This window comes from Pygocentrus nattereri, chromosome 16 (genome assembly GCF_015220715.1).
Source record: "Pygocentrus nattereri isolate fPygNat1 chromosome 16, fPygNat1.pri, whole genome shotgun sequence".
Lineage (NCBI taxonomy): Eukaryota > Metazoa > Chordata > Actinopteri > Characiformes > Serrasalmidae > Pygocentrus > Pygocentrus nattereri.
This window is the reverse complement of record NC_051226.1, coordinates 21,252,314-21,271,541: the sequence shown is the minus strand read 5'-3', so window position 1 is coordinate 21,271,541 and position 19,228 is coordinate 21,252,314. Positions and strand designations below refer to the sequence as shown.

Sequence of the window (19,228 nt, the reverse complement as noted above, 5' to 3'; positions counted from 1 at the left end):
TCGACCTCTGTCTATAAATCATCATTTTTATCAGGCCTGAGACCTCCTGAGCATGCTAATGGAGAGCCATGAGTACAGCCACGTTAGAGAGTGTACGAATACAGCGCTGGAAGGAATGAGCCAGCAGTAGTAACTGGAACTGTTTCCCCCACAGGGTGATGTAGAGAGAGAGTGAATTAAGCAAATGCTGCTTTGGGATGAGTGACAGTTACTGAAGTCCTACTTGCTACAAACAGTGATGGACAGAAATTAGGACTGGGCAGTATATATTTTGTTAATGGTTATTAGCTCCTGCAATTCTGACATTACAAATGAGCTCTTAAACCAATCACTATGTATTTTACTGTGTCTTGTGAGCATGTTGACTATTCACTGTTTCAGATGAGTATTTCAGTGGGTTTTCTGATTAATCGAGGTATATAATCTTATATATTTCATACAATCTAACAAAACTTAAATTACTTTGGTCTAAATAAGGTGGCCTGCTCTTTAACCATTTCACATTGATGATTTAGCTAAGCATTTTTATACACTCTAAGGTAAATCTGAATTAGAAGTGTGCAGCTCAATAAAGCCAATTTTAAGCATTTTCTCACTGCATCAAGTGCCAGAACCTTTGGTACCAGAAAACCAGAACTGTGTTTTATCTGCCGGCCATCAGTCCAGTACCAAAGATTCTAAATTTAGACTTGTTGGTACCTATTCAAGATTGGCACTAACAGGACCTAACGGTAGTGCAGGGTGTGCTCCTCTGTCTTTAGCACTTACAAATGAAGCTGGTGACAGTTTAGTAAATTCTTTACTCTTCTAGGTGAAGCTAAAGTTCACTAAGCACTATTAAATGACCAGTAAGAATACCAAAAATGTAAACTACAATATGTTTGTATATTGATCGCTTCTTAGAATTATTACTCTCTAAAGAAATTACTAAGGTGACAGAGACCAAAAAGGAAGATAATGCTAACTCAATTCCTGTTTGAATGTGCAATGTGGAAAAAAATACCATTGTTTTTTTCGTGAACCTCTTAAAATCGTAGGTTTATTACATACTAAGTCTTATTGTTCAGTAACTACAGGGACTTCAATGAAACTGGCAGAGCTATTCTCGGGTTATAGAAGTGAGTAATAAAACTTCAGGTCATTTAATGGGTTAAGCTACAGGCAATAATTTAATGAAATGCTGACATTATGTTTTAATAATTCAGTAATAACCATGTTTTTGGTTTATGAGCAAAACACCAAGTAGAGCTGTACCAAGGTCATATTTTGACATTTATTAAAGCTTTTGCTGGGCATTTAATATTTTAGTTCATTATTTCTCTATATTACTTTTGTCTAACACAAACTGTGCCCACACAGATGGAGTAAATATTAATTGCGGTGAGAAATAACTTACATGTTGATATCAGCCAGCATATTATTTTCTGCCTTTAACTGAAGTGCTTATCTGAACATTCCTTTATTAACTTTTCCTAAAATGTGAGCAACAAAATTAGTCATAATGTTCATCCCTAATCACAATCTCAGTGTGATCCCTGTACTGAGTTTGTCTTTATCGTGCAGCCCCCGGTAGAATTTAATCAAGTTCACACCTTCCGGCACTGGGGCCACTTTATACAACCTCAGTGTATTACAATGTACAATGATCCATCCAGAAACATCCAGAATAAAGAAATAAAACCTGCAAGCACAGGAAAAATGTCTTTCTTTTAAGTAAGGGCAACTGGGGTTGGTTGTTCTCCAAAGATTCATCTTTAGTGTATTACCCACAGACCAAGCTCTTTAGCAAGCCCCAGTCTAAAACCCCAGGAGCAGTCTGACATATATAACCCAATGCCTTCAGCCAGCTGCATCTAGAGATTTTATGCCTGCTGCACAGAGCAGGTAGATTCAACCCACAGTTTATCCACTTATATCGAATTACTGAAATGGGAACATTTGCCAATGTCGTATTTAAATGCCATGATTGTACTCCACTGAGGTAGAAGAAGAGTATGAGAGAGAGTATGATGGAGAGAGAGAAAGAGAGAGCAAGAGGGAGAAAGTGCAAAATTTCCTCTGCAGAGCCCCATACCATTATGTGGAACATTGCCCAGAAGAGCCAACAAGATAGATCCTACTGGAGTGATCAGATTCCACTCAAGTAATGAAGCAGTCAACCACTTTAATGTCTTTGAAATTACAGGGGGAAAATGGCTATTTAAATGTAGTACTTGACCACGATAAAAATGAGTTTCTCTCTCCATTATCTTGGCTGGATCCTGCATCAAGCAAAGATTACACGCTTCTGATTTCATTAGACTTTGGCCAACGTACAATTACACCGGCCACCGGCGACTGACTGCAGCCAATTCTGACTTACGCAATTTGCCTGATATCAGGACGATGAGATATTGCCAATGAATTGCCTTCGAAATGTGGTCTGTATATAAACATTGAAAAGCCAGTTACTTCCAGTGTTGTTCTTAATCCAAATGATTTTGATTAGTAGTTTTGTTATTTGTTAAAGGGCAATCATCTTTTTTAATTAATATTGTATATCATTTCAGATGGAATAGAATCAGTTTGTCTCATTACTCAAATCATTATGTCAAATCATCAGTACCTATTGTATTACACTGTATTCTGGGCAGACACAAATATTTGAACGGTAATTTCTCATTTACTGTCCTGTGCAAAAGTCAGAGACCACCCTTTATTTGTTTAGTTTCCAAAGAAAGTGACCCTCAAGCACAAGGTATTAGTTTGGCATCAAGAAAAAAAATAGGCAGAAGCATCAACATCTTAATATAACAGTAATTTTTTTATTCTTCATTTCGAAGAAATTTCTTAAAACCCACTTATGCAGTTTTCATGAAGATTCTGACTTTCACCAATGTTAATTGAGATTTGTTCTTAAGTAATAACAGAATCTACACACACTCAAGAGGACAAAGGTGAAAACAGTTTTGCAGTTTAAGAGCACGTCCTGAATCTGACGTACCTTTTTTCCTAGGACCTTTCTTAACAACACTTGAAGAAACACTTTAAGAACATTTTAAGAAAAATCTTAGGAATATACTGGAGAATGAGGCCCATTCTTTGACTTTTTTACAGCTTCCATTCTATGGAAGACTTTTTGTTAATCAAAAGGAAAAAAATCTGCACTGATATTTTTTCACACCTCTAAAGTTCAGTCTTTATAGTTGGTTGCATCTGCTTCTCATAATCAAAGTAATCCCAAACATATTTAATTACTGATTATCTGGGCTCTGCAGTCTTCTGTCCATTGTTCTGAGAACACCAGCTCTTTGTTTGATTTGTGATTTCCTTTTCACAGTAGTGCCTTCTTTACAGCTACACAACCTTCCAGACCCATAGCACCGAGGTGTCTTCTCACAGTGGAAGGATGGACAGAAACACTAGATTTTTTTCAGGTCTGAAGCAAGAACAGAGCTTGATTTTGTCCTCTCTATCAAATAATAAAGCTTTAAGCTCTGCTTATCTGATGGTGACAGTTCTGGCAGTCTACTAGGTCACTTATTTCACTTTCACTTTTTTTCTTTGACTTCACCCTTCCTTATGCAAGTGTTTTATCTCATATCTAATCTCCTCATAAATATCTCTTGAAAAATTAATAAATTGTACCTAATGGCTGTTCTGACTGGAAATTAAATAACTGAAGGGTGGTTAGTTCTTTTGCAGAGTAACTAATAATTAATATCACTTTTTTAATCTTCATGTCATAGTTAGGGCTTTTCAGGGCATCATTATTTTTGTTTCAACACAGATACCAATACTGATACACTCACTTCAATACAGATTTCTGAACAATACTTTCTTCACACGCACGCACGCACACACACACTTTTTCTGAGCCGCTAATCCTTGAGGGTCGCAGGGGAAGCTGGGGCCTATGTAAACGTTCTCTAGGAGGAAAGCAGGATACACCCTGGACAGGTCACCAGTCCATCGCAGGACAATGCTTTCTGCTATACTGAAATTCAAACTGAAAGTAGATGTGGCTTAAACCAAAACAAGTGTGAGACACTAGAAAGGGGTGCATTCACTGACTGCAATGGATTTTAGAACAAGCATGGTCTTTGGCTCACTAATGCTGATAAGACTGGCGACTTTGGTACTGAATGATGTTTTTGATACCAAGTGGTATTGAAATAATTTGGTCGATACCATAAAACTGACTTACATCCAGCCCCTATTTTACCCCTATTTCGCAACACTGCAGTTGTGCATGAGAGAAGGGGAGAAGAAAAACGTATTTGATGTTGGAAAAAATCATACAACTAGGGCAAAGTCCTGACTTCAACAGCAAATGAACACTGCTTTGTCATGAGTTTTTGGCAAGTGGGAAATCCAAACTTCCAAAGAGCACTCGAGTGTGGCACATTCTACAAGTGTCTACAAGGACCTAATTAAAGAAACCGTGTTATGACAGCCGAAGTCCACTCTTATAGTCTTTGACTGGGTTTCCCAGTTGGAAGATTGTAATTTGGATCATTTCAGTGCTGCAATCAAATAGTCTTGCAAGTACTGCAAATTTGAAGCTAAATGAGAGAAAATGCTGAAGTGTCATGTTAAATCACAGCTACTACAAATTCAGGAAAAGAAAAAATACCCCACAGTTCACAATCTGGATGGCATGTTCATTTCTCCTGTACCGCTCATATGGCTTGTAATACAGCACAATGTGTTTTTTTTTTCTTTCAGGAAGTACAAGTAAATAAGCTATTAGATTTGCAGCATTTCAGTAATGAGATGCCTCAATCAAAGCTTTTATTCTTTACCCTGCTTCAGAGTAGTTAGCTACCTTTTAGAAGCAGTTTTAATGTGAGCAATTACTTTTATGGGATCTGCACTGAAGTTTAACTATATCTACTGGAGGTTCTTAGCAACAACATCTGGCTTCAGAGAGTGTTGCCTGTGTAAAGTGCAGCTGTAAAGATGTCTTCTCTTGATAAATGATTAATCCAGGATTGCCAATAGACAAGTATCAGATTGAGGGTGGGTGTTATAGCATAAATACAACATCACACGACTTCAAGCCACATTCAGGATACTTGATATGCATCAGGATCTTTATTTTTTCTGAGCTTTGGACCAGTTACAATGGACAAAAGCGAATCAGAAGTGCCACATGTAAAAAAAAAAAAAAAAGAAAGAAAAAAATTATTAATTAATACAAAAAATTGTATTCCACGCTTCATATGCTGCAGTGCACTAATGTGAAGTAAACAAGGCTAATTATGCTCTCTGTACAATTAAACATGCACATGGCCATTGCTTTTAAATACTCAGAATATCCACCATGTGCTCAGAAATCTATTACACAAATTAACATAATAACGATAAATAGTGTCATATTGTCCATACCTAATTAAGATTACACATCAGGCCAGTGCTGACCAGCATTAATAAAATTCAACATCATAATATTTTCAAAATACATCACAGTATCACGGTGTCAGATGATATTTAAGTCCACACTAGTAAATCTTGCTGCCTCTTCATACACAATACAAATGACACAAGACGTTTAGCTACATTTGAATGAAACTTTATAGGCTATAATAGTGAGGAACATGAGGAATATTCAATACCTCTATCCCTAATAAAGAGAAACATTTCTAAACGCTACATTGCTGCACATAATCTTTCAGCTGCAACACGTGTTTTCAGTGTCAGTGAACCAAAGCTGACATTTGCTGAGCAATTGCAAGATTTAAGTCAGCCCTGCAGCTGCCCCACAGAGTCATATGAGCGTGAGTGGACATTTGGAGCTATTATCTTCATTAGCGTGTCTCATCAGATCTACTGCATAGCCAGTGCACAGACATTTACAGGCTTACGGCCAGTGGCTCAGACCAAAAAAGGGCAACTTCCTCTCTGTGGCACAATGTTCCAGCAGTATTACAATCTATTGTATAAACAGAGAGAATTCCAGTTCTAAGATCTAATTGGCTGTGCTGCTGTAAAAGACTCAATATAGACCCTTATAACCACACACATCAATTAAAGTCTGTATTAATGCAACAAGTTATTAAAAATCATTATGCTGCAATGGAAAAATGCTTGACATTTATGCTGCTTGGCAACTATAGGCTATGCTTAATGAAGACAGTGCTTAGCAGTGAAATTCTTTATTGCGATTATTATTAATAATAAAATGACCTATTTATAGTGGACCGCTCACATGGTCGAATAGTCGTGATTAACTGTCCAGCCCTCTAAATGAACATTCACAACAGACATCATGACATTTGGCAGTAGTTCTACAGATTTTGAACTGTTTCATTCCAAAACCTACAAAGCATTATTTTTATCTCCCAGACATTATTTCTATCTCTTGCTTCTGGCTATGTCTGCACTGTATGACCAAAATATCTCCCGCTGAAGTACTTTAGCACTGAACTCCAGTAAATTTTTCTGTGAAATGAACAAACATATTCAATCACACACCTCAGAAAGACTGTGAAACTGGTTAAAAAAGGCCAGACATTTCAAAACAGATTCATTCTCTTTGTGGATACTAAAAAAACTGTAGCTGAGGTAAGGCGCCTGCAATAACATGCATTAGCTGCTAGAAAAAGCATTCACTTAATAACATCATAAAACCAGCAAACTTGCCTAAAAGACACTGAAGTAAAACTGTTTTTGCATTTATTAACTTATAAACCATGCACATATTGCCACTGTGATTCTTGAACATCACTCTGTTTGATACATAACCAAAGACATTTGAACAAAGCTATTTCTGAAATGGTTATGACAACAAATGTAAGGTTAAGCTCAGTGTAAGTTCAGTTAACCCAAAACATCTGTGAAAAACAATTTTAAGTTGACTTGACTTTTCATTTTTACAGTGTACTTCACTAATATATCTGTGGTTACATTATCAATACTTTAAGTACTTTAGGTAGTTGTGCAATTTTTAATATACCATAAAAGCATAAAATAAAATAAAATAAAATAAGCCAATATTAGCAAACTAGTAGCAAGGTTCATTGCTGGACTGGGTAATATTGGTTATAGACAGAGTATTAGAGACTCTAAAGAAACTCACTGGTTATCTTGACAATGAAGCCAAGTCATGAAGACAGTTTGCATCCAGGCAAAACATCATTCACCACTTTAAGCAGCCACCATTCCAGACTCATAGCTTCTAAAAGTGGAAAAACCTTTCTCCTATTTTATTCTTCTAAGTCTTGGAAAAATAAAATTGCTGCAAGCATGATTCCTGCAATGACCAAAGTGATGTTGGGCCATGTCCCAGAATCCTCTCGCTCCAAGCCAGCGCCGCTGTCCCTGGTACTGAAGCAAGATTAGCACCACTGTTTTGGACAGCACTGGAGCACATGGGCAGCAGGCCTCTGTGGCTCAGCTGCTCAGCACGGCAGTTAAAAACGTCTCTCTTTTGTGCTCTCTCACCTCATAGACACTGAGTGCAACTAAATCTAGACAGTCCCAAACTGGTCCACATCTCAGGGTGCACTGACCTTAGTCAATGGAATCGGTCAGTAGATGAGCTCCGTCAGACCTGCTGCACTGCTTGGGGCTGCCCAAAACAACACCTCCACTTCAGTTCACTTCATCTGAAGAAAACTCCCCACAATAAATTCAATAAAGTCGTGCCCTCCGGGACCTTGTGCTGCCCACATTTGTGCATGCAGTGATTGAAGTTCAGCCCTTGCTAGCTGAGCTTTCACACATTATGCAGCTGAACTGCAGGTATTTTATGCAGAGTAGTAGCAGCAACATTTTGTTCTTACTTGCAATTTATAATCGTTTTGACCTAATGTGAAAAAATAATGTATTTACATGTGTGCTAGTATAAGATTACTTTTTGGTCTTAAAATGAACTGCAATGCTGTGACTTGTCTATGTATGTCTATGTCTTATATATTATATAAGACATAAGTTTAACTATATATATATATAAATTTGACTGTTGGTGAAACTAAAAAAGAGCAATGCCAAACGAAAGCCTGGAGAACTAACAGTGGGCACCTGGGTCAATAAAGAAATGGTTTGGCTAAAAATCTGTGTAGTCTATTAACCAGGACATGTCTGGTGACCAAATTATGCTTCTTTAGTTTAGCACTGGAGCTATGTTACTAATGCTGCTAACAAACAATAGACACTTGAATGTTTTCCCTAATTACAGCCACAAAACCTCTAGAACCCAGTCGAATCACAACCAGGTCTTCATTAAGATGTGACGTAGACCACAATGTGACCTGCAAAAATGAACAAAACTTCATTATGTAGCTAAATGATGGGGGCAAGGCAGCTACTTTAAACCACAGGTGTTGTTCCAAATTCTGCCTCCCTGGCAGGGTCTGACTCCCTGTCACATACACATATGTCATGCAGGCATATAGACGCTAGACATTATTGCTGTTTCTATTTATAAACAACTGATATGTTTAAAAACAGAAACAATGGAATCAGGAACATAATTCAGCATCAATATGCCTGTGCAAAGTGTTCACAGTATGACTTAAACCACTGCATGATTTCATGATTTCATGAAGAGATGTACTATAGGAGTTGTCTATTGATTTTATTGTTAGTTAGTAAAGTTGAGCTGGCTAACTGACTACATCAAAAATGGGAAATTGTGTGAATTTATATTTTGATGACTAAGAAAGTATTTTACAATGTTTACAAAGCAACAGGTAGACCATAATGACACTTTAACACTGTTCTGTATTTTGAACTTAAAAACTGTACATTGTCCTGTTATGCAGGCCTATGTAGCAGGAGACAAGTCAATCCTTCAAGCCTAGCACAGCTGAACACATTTGTTTTTTTCAATAAGAAACATTTTCTTCTCGCCTACAAACAAAATTAAAAGAGTGGGCCATGTTGGCGTACATTTGACATAGCTCAGTAAGGTGGGTGATATTTTGAATAACTTGTTGTGTATTAAAAGAGAACTCAGACCAACAGCCCATTGCTCTTGAGTTATGTTCATGAAGTACTCACACAAAAACTGTAGCCATGGAGTGAGCACGTCCTGGCACGAGTCTCTCCAGGCCTTCTGTTTTACACCATTTCAATATTTCAGTGGCAGCACTCTTGCCAAGAAAGCCTAACCCAGCCCAACCACCAGCTGGCCATCCGACCTCCTGCTTCATGTAGTGGAAAGATGGGATTTCAATTAAAATTTGTACCCTCACCAGTTTTAATGCTGAAAATAATTAAAACTTGCTAATGAAATGTGGTACACCCTGTGAAGTGCAAAAATGACAATGCCCTACATGACGACAAGGAGCAAAATCAAAGAATAAATTTTATACTGGTCGCCTAACTTTTCCTCTGGCCTCTATTTGCTAAGCAAGTTAAGTGCATGTGGATGCACTCCTGCCTCAACAAACACACCTTCAACTTTCTGGAGATTCAACAATTCCCATCCATTCTCCCAGACACCAGAGCACCTTGAGGGCATCAGTGTGTGTGCATGTGCAAGCGTGCTCGATGCTTTTTGCAATGCCGAACACTTTACATTTCATAGCTTGCTGGTTGACGGAGCACTTGCCCGCTTAGGAATCCATAAAGTACTAAAATGACAGAGCTCCGCATGAACAGGCTTGGCCACAAAGGCAGTGAATAAATACATAAACAAGCAAAACATTTAAATATACATGCACATACATGAGCACCCTCTGCCCACTGACACTGAAGCAGAGTAGTGGGTTGGTAAATTGCTTTGCAAATAGGCTCTGCTTCATGGGCAGAGGTTTTGAAGCCAGACAAAAAGCTCCAGTAGTTTCCTCAAGCCATTGAAGACTAAACAACTACAACCAGTTGTTGACGTTCTAGGGCAGGAAAGGATTCACTGCCATACTTCAGTTTTTGAAGTTTTGATGCTGAACTCTCAAGTCTACTGAGTTGACACATTGCTTTGGGAACAAAACCTCATCAGAATCTGTCAGAACAAAGACACAAGTCTCAAAAATATATTCTTAAAGAAATGGTGCAGGGAGAAATCAAATTTATACAATTTTCAACTGACCCTAGATGTGGTTGATCAGTCAAGCCATATTTAGTGTCCAGATTTTGCTTTATTAATTTTGTAATTGAGCTATGAGTCTAATGTTGCTAACAAACACTAGTATTCAATATTCACCATAATGTTTTCCATAAATACACCATAAGCCTTCAAAGTCCAGTGCTAAACAAAAAAAATTTGGACACCAAACATCAGACAGTCTTGGCTGATTTCTGTATCTGGGGTGGAAAGTGGAAATTTGTGTAAATGACATTTTTCTCTGAAGCATTCTTTTAACAATTAAATTCCCACATTCTACTAGAATGTACAATACTTTTTTCAAAATTGTACTCGTTCGAAAACAAATATAATACAGTGAACAAATATAATGCAGTGAAAGTCCAATAGCTATCTCAGCAGCACTACATTAATTTTTTAAATCTCCAGCCACCAGAATGACCAAGAATACAAAATAATGTTTGCTGCAGGTGTCCATTAATAACTATATTCTTTGGTACAGCTGTGGATGTGATTGATTAGATAAGACATTTTTTCACAGAAGTTGAGCAACTTCCCCCCGGCCCCCAGATCTCCTTTCTGTCTCTCATTAGTAACAGCAGGCCCAGCCGCACCTTGTTTGGCGGAGAATTGGAGCACAGACTGGGCAGCGGAACAAGGGCTCTGCCAACGGCCATGGAGCTCAGCTGGCCGGGTGAGGGATTAAATGAAAAAGCGTTACACAAAATGGAAGCCTGAGCCTGTTCAGGGATCAGCGCTGTGGGCCATGCACATGTATGCTGTAATGCTGTAATAGGATTGAGTGGGAGCAGCGTAGGGGAAGAGCCAGGCCTCAGCACCCTCCACAAAGTCTAGGTGATTGGGCAGGATTTGAAAGCTGTAAATGCCACATTTCTGTTTTCCATGCGATGGTGCTATATTGAGCATGTTTTCTACTGATGCATCATGCTGCTTAAGGTTTTTTGATTTTGTTATTTCACATAGCACATTTATAAAACTGTACTGCATGAGTGTTTACAATACTCATATACCTACAGGCTGGGATAAACACACTATCTAGTTTTTTCACAGATTCAGAGTTTTAATAATAAGTGTATTCATCACAGTCTCAAATTATTTAAACAATTAACATTTCTGGTATGATTTATTGTAATTAGTCACAACCAATCTGTAATGCTGGGGCGCGAGCAGGCGGACACAAGTGCCGGAGATAAGCGACTATTATTAAGGGCAAGTCCAGGGTCGTGGTCATGACAGTCCAGGTTCATATAACCAGCACGGATAGATTGAGGGACAGACATGACGAAATACAAACAAATCCAAACTATACAAACAACATGTCAGAACAGGCTTACAAACAATCCAAACATCAAACAAACAGCATGATCAAACAAAGATCAACGAAAACTAGGAGCAAACACAGGGCTTAAATAATCACAGGGATGGCGAGGGACAGGTGGGAAACAGGTGAAACGAATCAAGGGTGGAGTCAAGAAAACAAGGGGGCAGGAATTAACCAAAACAAACGCACAGGTAAGATCAAAAGTAAACAAAAGCACATGAAGGAGTGGGAGGAGCCAATCGTGAAACAATCCTGTTTAAGGATTTAAAATACCCCTACACTTCATTGTACTTGTCATGTGCCTGTAATTAGAGCTGTCAAATGATATAACAAGTGAATTCCAGGATTCATTGTAAGTTCATATAATTGAGTAATACAGTATATCTGTACAGTAGTGGACTGCACATTCTATCTATCTATCTATCTATCTATCTATCTATCTATCTATCTATCTATCTATCTATCTATCTATCTATCTATCTATCTATCTATCTATCTATCCATCCATCCATCCATCCATCCATCCATCCATCCATCTGTATTTTATGCTCTTTTAACCGTTGTGTTTATACAGTCTCTCTAGAGAAGCAATATTTTTCTTAGAATTCAGACCTTCTTTTTTAGTTATCTTAATCTCTGCCAGTTTATTATTTTAATAAAAATCTGTAGCATACAATGACAAGCGTACTTATCATGAATTTACCGAATTAAAGCAATAAGTCATTAGAGGCTGTGTGCTGTTGTTAGGCACAACGTGAAGCAACAAACTACTATTTGATTAAATAATTAATTGTGAATTATTCTTGATTGTGGATCATTATTTATACACATAAGATTAACACAAACAATATAAAACACTTCACACAACACTGTGTTATAATTACAATTTGGAGCTCCAGAAAAGGGGGGATATACGGAGGAAGAAAGATGAAAGTATTGTGAGAAAAAATGTCTTAAGAATAATCTTAATGGGGGGGGATGACTGTCACAGAGGTCCTGAGAGGTGGCATGCCAACACTGGGGGGCCTACACTGATGTCAGTCTGCTTGCGGGCTGGTGTGTAGAAGCTCAAAGAGATAAAACAGGGTGAGACCGTGTAGTGCTTTACATGCAAGAAGCAGAAGTTTAAATTTCATCTTGTGAAAAGGAAAGCCAGGGTAATTGCTGGAGAGTGGATGTGCTATCATTCTTTATTAATAGTAAACTCAAAAAAGATATTAGTCCATAAACAGCATAGTAGTTTTTGATAACTTGGCACATTAACACTAACCAAATTTCAATGCAGTATTGGAAAGCAAATAAAAAAAAACAAAAAAAACAAATGTGAATGTATTGAATGTATGCTCATCGCTCTTTTCACATCAATTTGTCAATTTGTGTGGAAGTGACTGTCAATGATCAGTTCATTCATCAATTAATTCTGATTTCAAATGTTTTTGTAAAAAAATGAAACAGTAACTTAGTTACAGTAAATGCTGTGTTAGACTTCAAACAGTGCTTTTGTAGCATGTTAATACTGATATTTCAGTTCGGGGGTACTGAAAATAACTGAAGGTTGTATTCGAGACACTGCAGGTATTTGTTCTGTTTATAGCTCAGCTGCAGTTTTATAAGCTCACCGTTTGCACAAGGACATGATACTTTACCGTCTTCTGTTCAGAAATCAGATGTGTATTTCAGTCTGCGTAGTATATAATTAGAGCTTAGTAAAATCAAGATGCATAAAAAGGCCATATATGTGTAGTACTTCTCCCACATATCTACTCATTTTTTTCTTTTCAAAAAAATATTAGTTAATTGTAATTTTTCTGTGACTTAAAGGGTTAAAATATCATGTGGTTCGACTGTCCAGCCATGACTGCCGTTTTGAAAACTTCTTTGAAATTACTCTATTCATTTTTATTTTTTATCCCAATAGCCATGACTTCCAAAGTGTTTTGTCATCCTGTTCAAAACTGCAAAGTTTTTCTAATTTGATTTCCATCATAATATACAAACAAACATTGTCCGTTGGTGGCTATTTTATGTAATATCACGTGGTGTAACCATTAAGAAATGACCATTTTGGGACGTTTATGTTAAAACCATCTGAAAGACAGAAGATTGGATCATATAGCAGTTTGCCAAGGAGCAGCAAGCAGATTTCTAAGTCACTCTGAAATTTGGGGAAAAATAAACTTTTTAATGGCTGGCATGTCATTGCCACATCATGTGGTAAAACATCAAAAAAATAATTGATATTAAATTATTTATAAAAATATATATTTTCATTATGAATTTCATAGTTCCCTTTTGTGGAAAGCTAGCTTATTTTTTTTCAGTGGCTAATTCTGTTCTGGTAAATTTTTTGACTGAACTTGAAAATATCATGTGGCACGACCGATGCAGAGTGTTATCTATAGTAATAGATTGGCAGTTTTTGTGCTTTATATTCAAATGATGACTATGATAATCTTTGTACAATATAATGAGAAAAGTGCAAAAAATAAAGCACATGTAATTTCACTTAACTTTTATTTATACATCTGTAACTGTTTTATTTATTTAACAGATACCATTGTAAATATCGCTCAGCATAGGCAGCGTGTTAATTCTGACTCTGTAGCAAGAGTAGAGTATCTTGCTAGGAGAACAGAAATTAATGTAATTTTTTTTTAATAAAAATTGCTCTTGTGTATATTTTCATTACCTGGAGGAAATGCATTTTTTGTTAACATTGCATCTGCTACCATTTATCATTAGTCCAAAATGAAAATAAACTATACAACACAGATTTATGGCATGATGCTGTATTACATTACAAAACTAGCATACTGTAAATGAGTATTGCTGATGCTATTCAGCATACAGTAGTGTAGGTCTGCCCATTTCACAATGAAGTTATCAGGAGTGCTTCAGCCCAGACTGCTTTCTGAATGAGCTGCAACACAAGGCAGCCATTAACATATATCAGTTTTAAAGATGCAGTAACAAAAAACAGCCTGTTTAACTCTAAGTGATAAAAAGAGATGAGAAAATGGTCAGGTAAAAAATATTTCTGAATGTTTGGTACATTAAACCATCACACATTATAAGTGAACCTTAGAGGGAGAAAACAATAAGAAAAACTTATGAAATGGGCTCTTGGGCCCTGCTGTCAGGTCCTCCCCATTTGAGATGTTAAAGAGAATTTTTGTGTTTATCTTTATCATATTGTGTTATTGACTGTTTCTGCTCCTGTTCTGTCACAACTTTTCCTTTCATGCATAACCAAACTTTACTGTAGGTCAGTGATCCTGCTTTCCATACTCAAATGGTTCCTCTAGCAGCATTCTTGTCTGTTCTTGAGTCAAATTAAATTTTCAGTTTTTAATTAATCTCTTCACACAATTAAACAAGTTCACACAAAAATGATGTGTAATGGTTTCTTACCCTTTATAGGTTGGTTTACCTGCATTTAACTGCTCTTTATAAAGGGATTAAATGGTAAAAAATAACTGTTACACAGAATCTAAAAAAATAAAAATGATGAAGCATTCTCATTATGAAATATTCAGCCTTTCAATTATTCAACTAATAAAAGAGAGAAAAGAGGGAGATCAACGTTTTTTTTTCCTGTGTTAATGTTCAACTTGTAGCCTACAAAGGTTTGATAACTGATTGTGACCTTTTATTAATTTAGACTATGTTCCATTACCTGCAAGGCAAGGCACCTTGCCTGTGAAGACAAGGTAGTTTATTTAATAGGATCTTTAAAGAGTCTCTGGAGGAAGTGTGAAACTACCAACGGCAAAACAGCACACTCATACAAAAGCCCTTCAACTAGCTACGTTCAGAGGAAATTAACATTTAACAGATAACAGAAAAAAATACCAAAGCTATTATGTTGGAAGAGGTGAGGCAGCTGGATGGTTAAGATTTGATGAAGTGACGTACAAAATCTAATAGAAGTAGCCAAACTCGGTCGGAAGTGCTCTGCAGCTTTCCCCAGCCCTGCGCTCTGTTGCTGGAGCTGTGTGTGAACATACTGTGAAGTGAGGAAAAATAACAGTACTGAGGGTTCAAACTGGCAAACCAGAACAGATGTTTACTGTTTAACTGATGTAGCAGCTCAGTGCTACATCACATAGGAGTGAACTGTATATTTTAAAACATATATCCAAAAAAAAATCAAATTATGAAATTTTAGCTGGTGACTAATTGTCATAAATATAATTTTTGTTCATCATTTGCAACTATCAAATCAAAGATCATACCTAAAATGGCAATGTGATGAAGCTAAAGGTCTCGATGTTTCATCACAGGCAAAGTGAACTAATTAACAATCTTCATTCACAGATACATGGAACTTTTATATATAAAATAAGCCGTATGTTTCAGCAATTTGCCATGCCTACTTGGCATGTAAAACACACTATATTTGTCCTGGCCTGCGCTGTAGTAATTTAAATAGAACAGGTTTAACACAGTCGGTAAAGTGGGTCAGTCAATGAAAGTGTAACACACTCAGTAGGACATGAACAAGGAGACCAGTTGGAACAGAAGAGGTAATAGCAGGTTACTGATGTCTTGCATTAGGTAGACACTATACTGTGCAGTCATTTAACCACTGTCTGCTGCTGCTGATGCATTAAGGATATTGCACAAAGTCTATATCTCTTAATCCCCATAATCTGCGGAGCTTAGGGAATTGCTGGCTGCATCTGTCAGGCCCTGGGCTGCTGGGGCTACACTCCTGCCATACCATCATCACATTCATGCTCGGCTGCAGAAGCCTGAGCACATATCACCTACATGCATGGTAATTTGTTGTAAGCTGTCGTGTTAATGGGGTGGTAATGGGATTTTAACAGGTGAGGCTGCGATGACAGCTTGCATATGGTTCGCACTGATGACATGTAGAGCAGAAGAATGAAAAAGCTTACGGGCTCGAAGTCTGGCCCATGCAGTGGCCCATGCATGGCTGGCACTAAAGCCAAGCTATTTTATGGCCTCTCAAGATATCGAGAACAATGTTCAAATAGGGCTGTCACTATCAATAATGTATCCATACTGAAGAATCTACTGACAATGTGTAGCCTGTTTAAAGACTAAAAAAAATTCTACATGGCCAAAAAATGCATAGAAATTGGTGGCAAACTGCCGCATTCATTTTATTGAGAAGGTCAATTTTAATCAACAATATTTTTAGGTGAATTAATGGAGTTTCATGAAGTAATCAGAGACCAACCTTTTGTTTATTTAATTCCCATTAAAATGGCCAATAAGTAAAACATTTTTTTGTCAGAAAAAGCAAGTAACATAGATTTTACAAGAAATAAATCTTCAAGCATTAAGTATATCATTATAATGTGTAATATATTTTATAATACTTTATAAAATATAAAATTATCTATTAGTATATAATTTGTGCACATCTACAGCCACATTAGCTCCTCCATCCTTCACATCTTGCAAATTTCTCTCATGTACTTCTAAAATAGCTAAAATGACTATATTTCTAATGGGATTAGATTTAAGATACTCCCCTTGCATAAGAAAGGGGAAAGTCATAGGAAAATAAATAAAAAAAACAGGAGGTTGTAAAACCGGAATAAGACCTGGTAGACTATCCAAACTGTCACCAGCAGATCAACAGAAGGTAAATCTTTCATCTTTGAGAGAGAGAAGATCAAGCTCCACTTTTGCATCAGAAAAAATCCACAGGTGTTTCTGTCCATCCTTCCACTGTGAGAAGACAACTCTGGGCCTAAAAGGGTGTGAGGCTGTCAATAAGCTGTTACTGAGAAAACCCATGAAGCAAACAGACAAAAAGTGCTCCAGAACAGCTGAACTGGACACTTAAGATGCGGAGCGAGGTTTTCTGGACTGATGAGATGTGTAACTGGAAGTACTTGCACTGTGAGAAGCAGAAAATATAACCAACCTGAACTTTTTAAGGTGTGGAAGAACATCCCTGCAGAAAAGAATGTAAGCTATAATAAAAGTAAAGAGTGGACACCCTTAATGCTGGAAAATATATATTTAGTTGGTACAGTTTCTGTTAAATACATGTTTTCTTCCTTTTTCCCAGGTGCTGAAAAGTAAATACCTTGTCCTTAATAGCTGAAATGAACTAAATGAAAGGCCGTCTCTGACTCTTGCACAGTACTGTCTATAAGTCCATGATTAGAGCTGCTCCTTTTATTGCGTGCTGGCCAGGCACTTGCTTAGGCTATATTGTTTTTAGAGCTCAAGGAGTGACACTAATCTACCTCTCTATGCAGTGGATTAGCGTCATCTATTCATTCTCTAATCTCCTAAACCCAACTCCTCAAAGTCCCTGCTTTGTTAGAAAGTGCCCATCAGCATGTCCAGCAGCAAACAGAGTTGTGTTGGTGAGAAAGGAAGCTTTGTCAGCCTTGTGAGATAGCACAGATAGCCCTGACAAATATAAGAGCATCAGAGTGTAAAGACTCGGTAAACCTCCAAAGTCACTGAGCAAGGTCCAGAGGCCAGCTGGCACAGTTCACCCTTCAGAAGCGCCACTCCCGAAAAAGGCTTCTGGGATGATGGATGACTAAATGCCAATGATAAATGACCAGGTCACTCAGGCCCAGTAAAGCCATTAGTAAAGCTTTTACTGAGACGTCTGACCACCAAGATCGACTTTCGCCGGCTTCAAGTTCCCAGTGTAAACGAGCAGGCTATTTGCACTAAGTGCGCAGCTGCGCCAGTTTACAGTGCGCTGCTAAACAGCCTAATTACAATTCACTGTGATGTTCCAGTAGCTAACATACAAGAGAGGCACCTCACTACACTTCCCATTCTGTCTTCACAGCTGGTTTAATAGGTTTAGGATTAAAAACGATGGGAACACCACATCTCACAGAGCAGGAAACACGCTGTGAACAAGCTGTGAGTGGAATGAGAAGCGTTTCCAACGACGTGTAAAACAAACAGGGACGGTCTCGTTAAAACGAAGTGAAGGCAGTGACTGCCGATAGAGAGTCCCGTGAAAAGTCAGTAAACACAAAGCTGAGAAGGTCAAATGAATCGTAAGAGTTAAACTCTCGAGTACAAAGGCGGGTAAAACGAACGCTAAAGAAGTGGAGCAGCAGCAGGAGACGGTTAGCCTCCTCACTCACCGACCGACTGACTGCAGCAGCAGCAGCAGCGTGTTAGCATGCGTTACCTTCACCGGCCGACACGGCGCCTTCAGGAGACGAGCCGAGTCCTTTCTAAACAAACCGAACGCTTGACATGCTCATCCTTTTCGCGGTGTCCTACCTCTTCAGAAGCTCGTCTTGCTCTCAGAGGCGAGGCATGCTCTGTTTTCAACCGTGTAACGAACTTTTAGTCCGCAGTGCCGCTCTCTTCCCGCCGGAGTCCTGCTCGCGCATCCGCCTCGCAGAGCAGCACTTTCACGGACAGCAGAGGCGCTCAGTGAACTCACAGCTGCCTCTCGATTCAGATCAACAGGGCGAACGGCGCACAGACCTCCTCTCAGAGCCTAACGGTCAGAAACAAGCGGGGGAGCGCACGTGGACTGTTTTCATCGTGAAGCAACAGTGAGGGAGAGAAGGAGGGGCCGCGCGGCGTCGCCTCAGGATTTGCGAGGGGAAAAAATGTGAGGAATTAGCAGATTATTTATTTATTCGTTTATTTATTTATTTACTCAACAGCTGTGCAGCCATGTCTGCTCACTCAAGGCGAGCGAGATGATTTACCTACTTTCAGGTTCGTTTCGGCTCTTCTCAAAACTTCATACAGATTGGCAGCTGTGCGGTTCTTAACCTTCCTGTCGTGTTGGCGTTAAATCTGACCGATTTACAACTTAAAACACTCTGATTACTCAAGGCCTTGTGATATCCTCCACACTTTGCACTTGAGCATATAAAAGTGATGATCACCTCTTT

The 19,228-nt window shown here is 38.1% G+C and overlaps 1 protein-coding gene across 5 annotated transcripts in view; it reads right to left on the bottom strand.

The window, feature by feature from the left end:
* The window catches only part of si:ch211-12m10.1 (teneurin-2), a 365,065-nt gene extending 346,179 nt beyond the window's left edge, over window positions 1-18,886 (bottom strand). For 2 of the 5 annotated variants that reach the window (XM_037545813.1, XM_037545814.1), the window contains exon 1: window positions 18,600-18,885. The gene's annotated coding sequence lies outside the window, so the exon portion shown is untranslated. Of the gene's footprint in view, window positions 1-18,599 lie in introns of all 5 variants that reach the window. The other 3 variants (XM_037545817.1, XM_037545816.1, XM_037545815.1) reach the window with 2 other exon arrangements.
* Window positions 18,887-19,228: the final 342 nt, after the last annotated feature.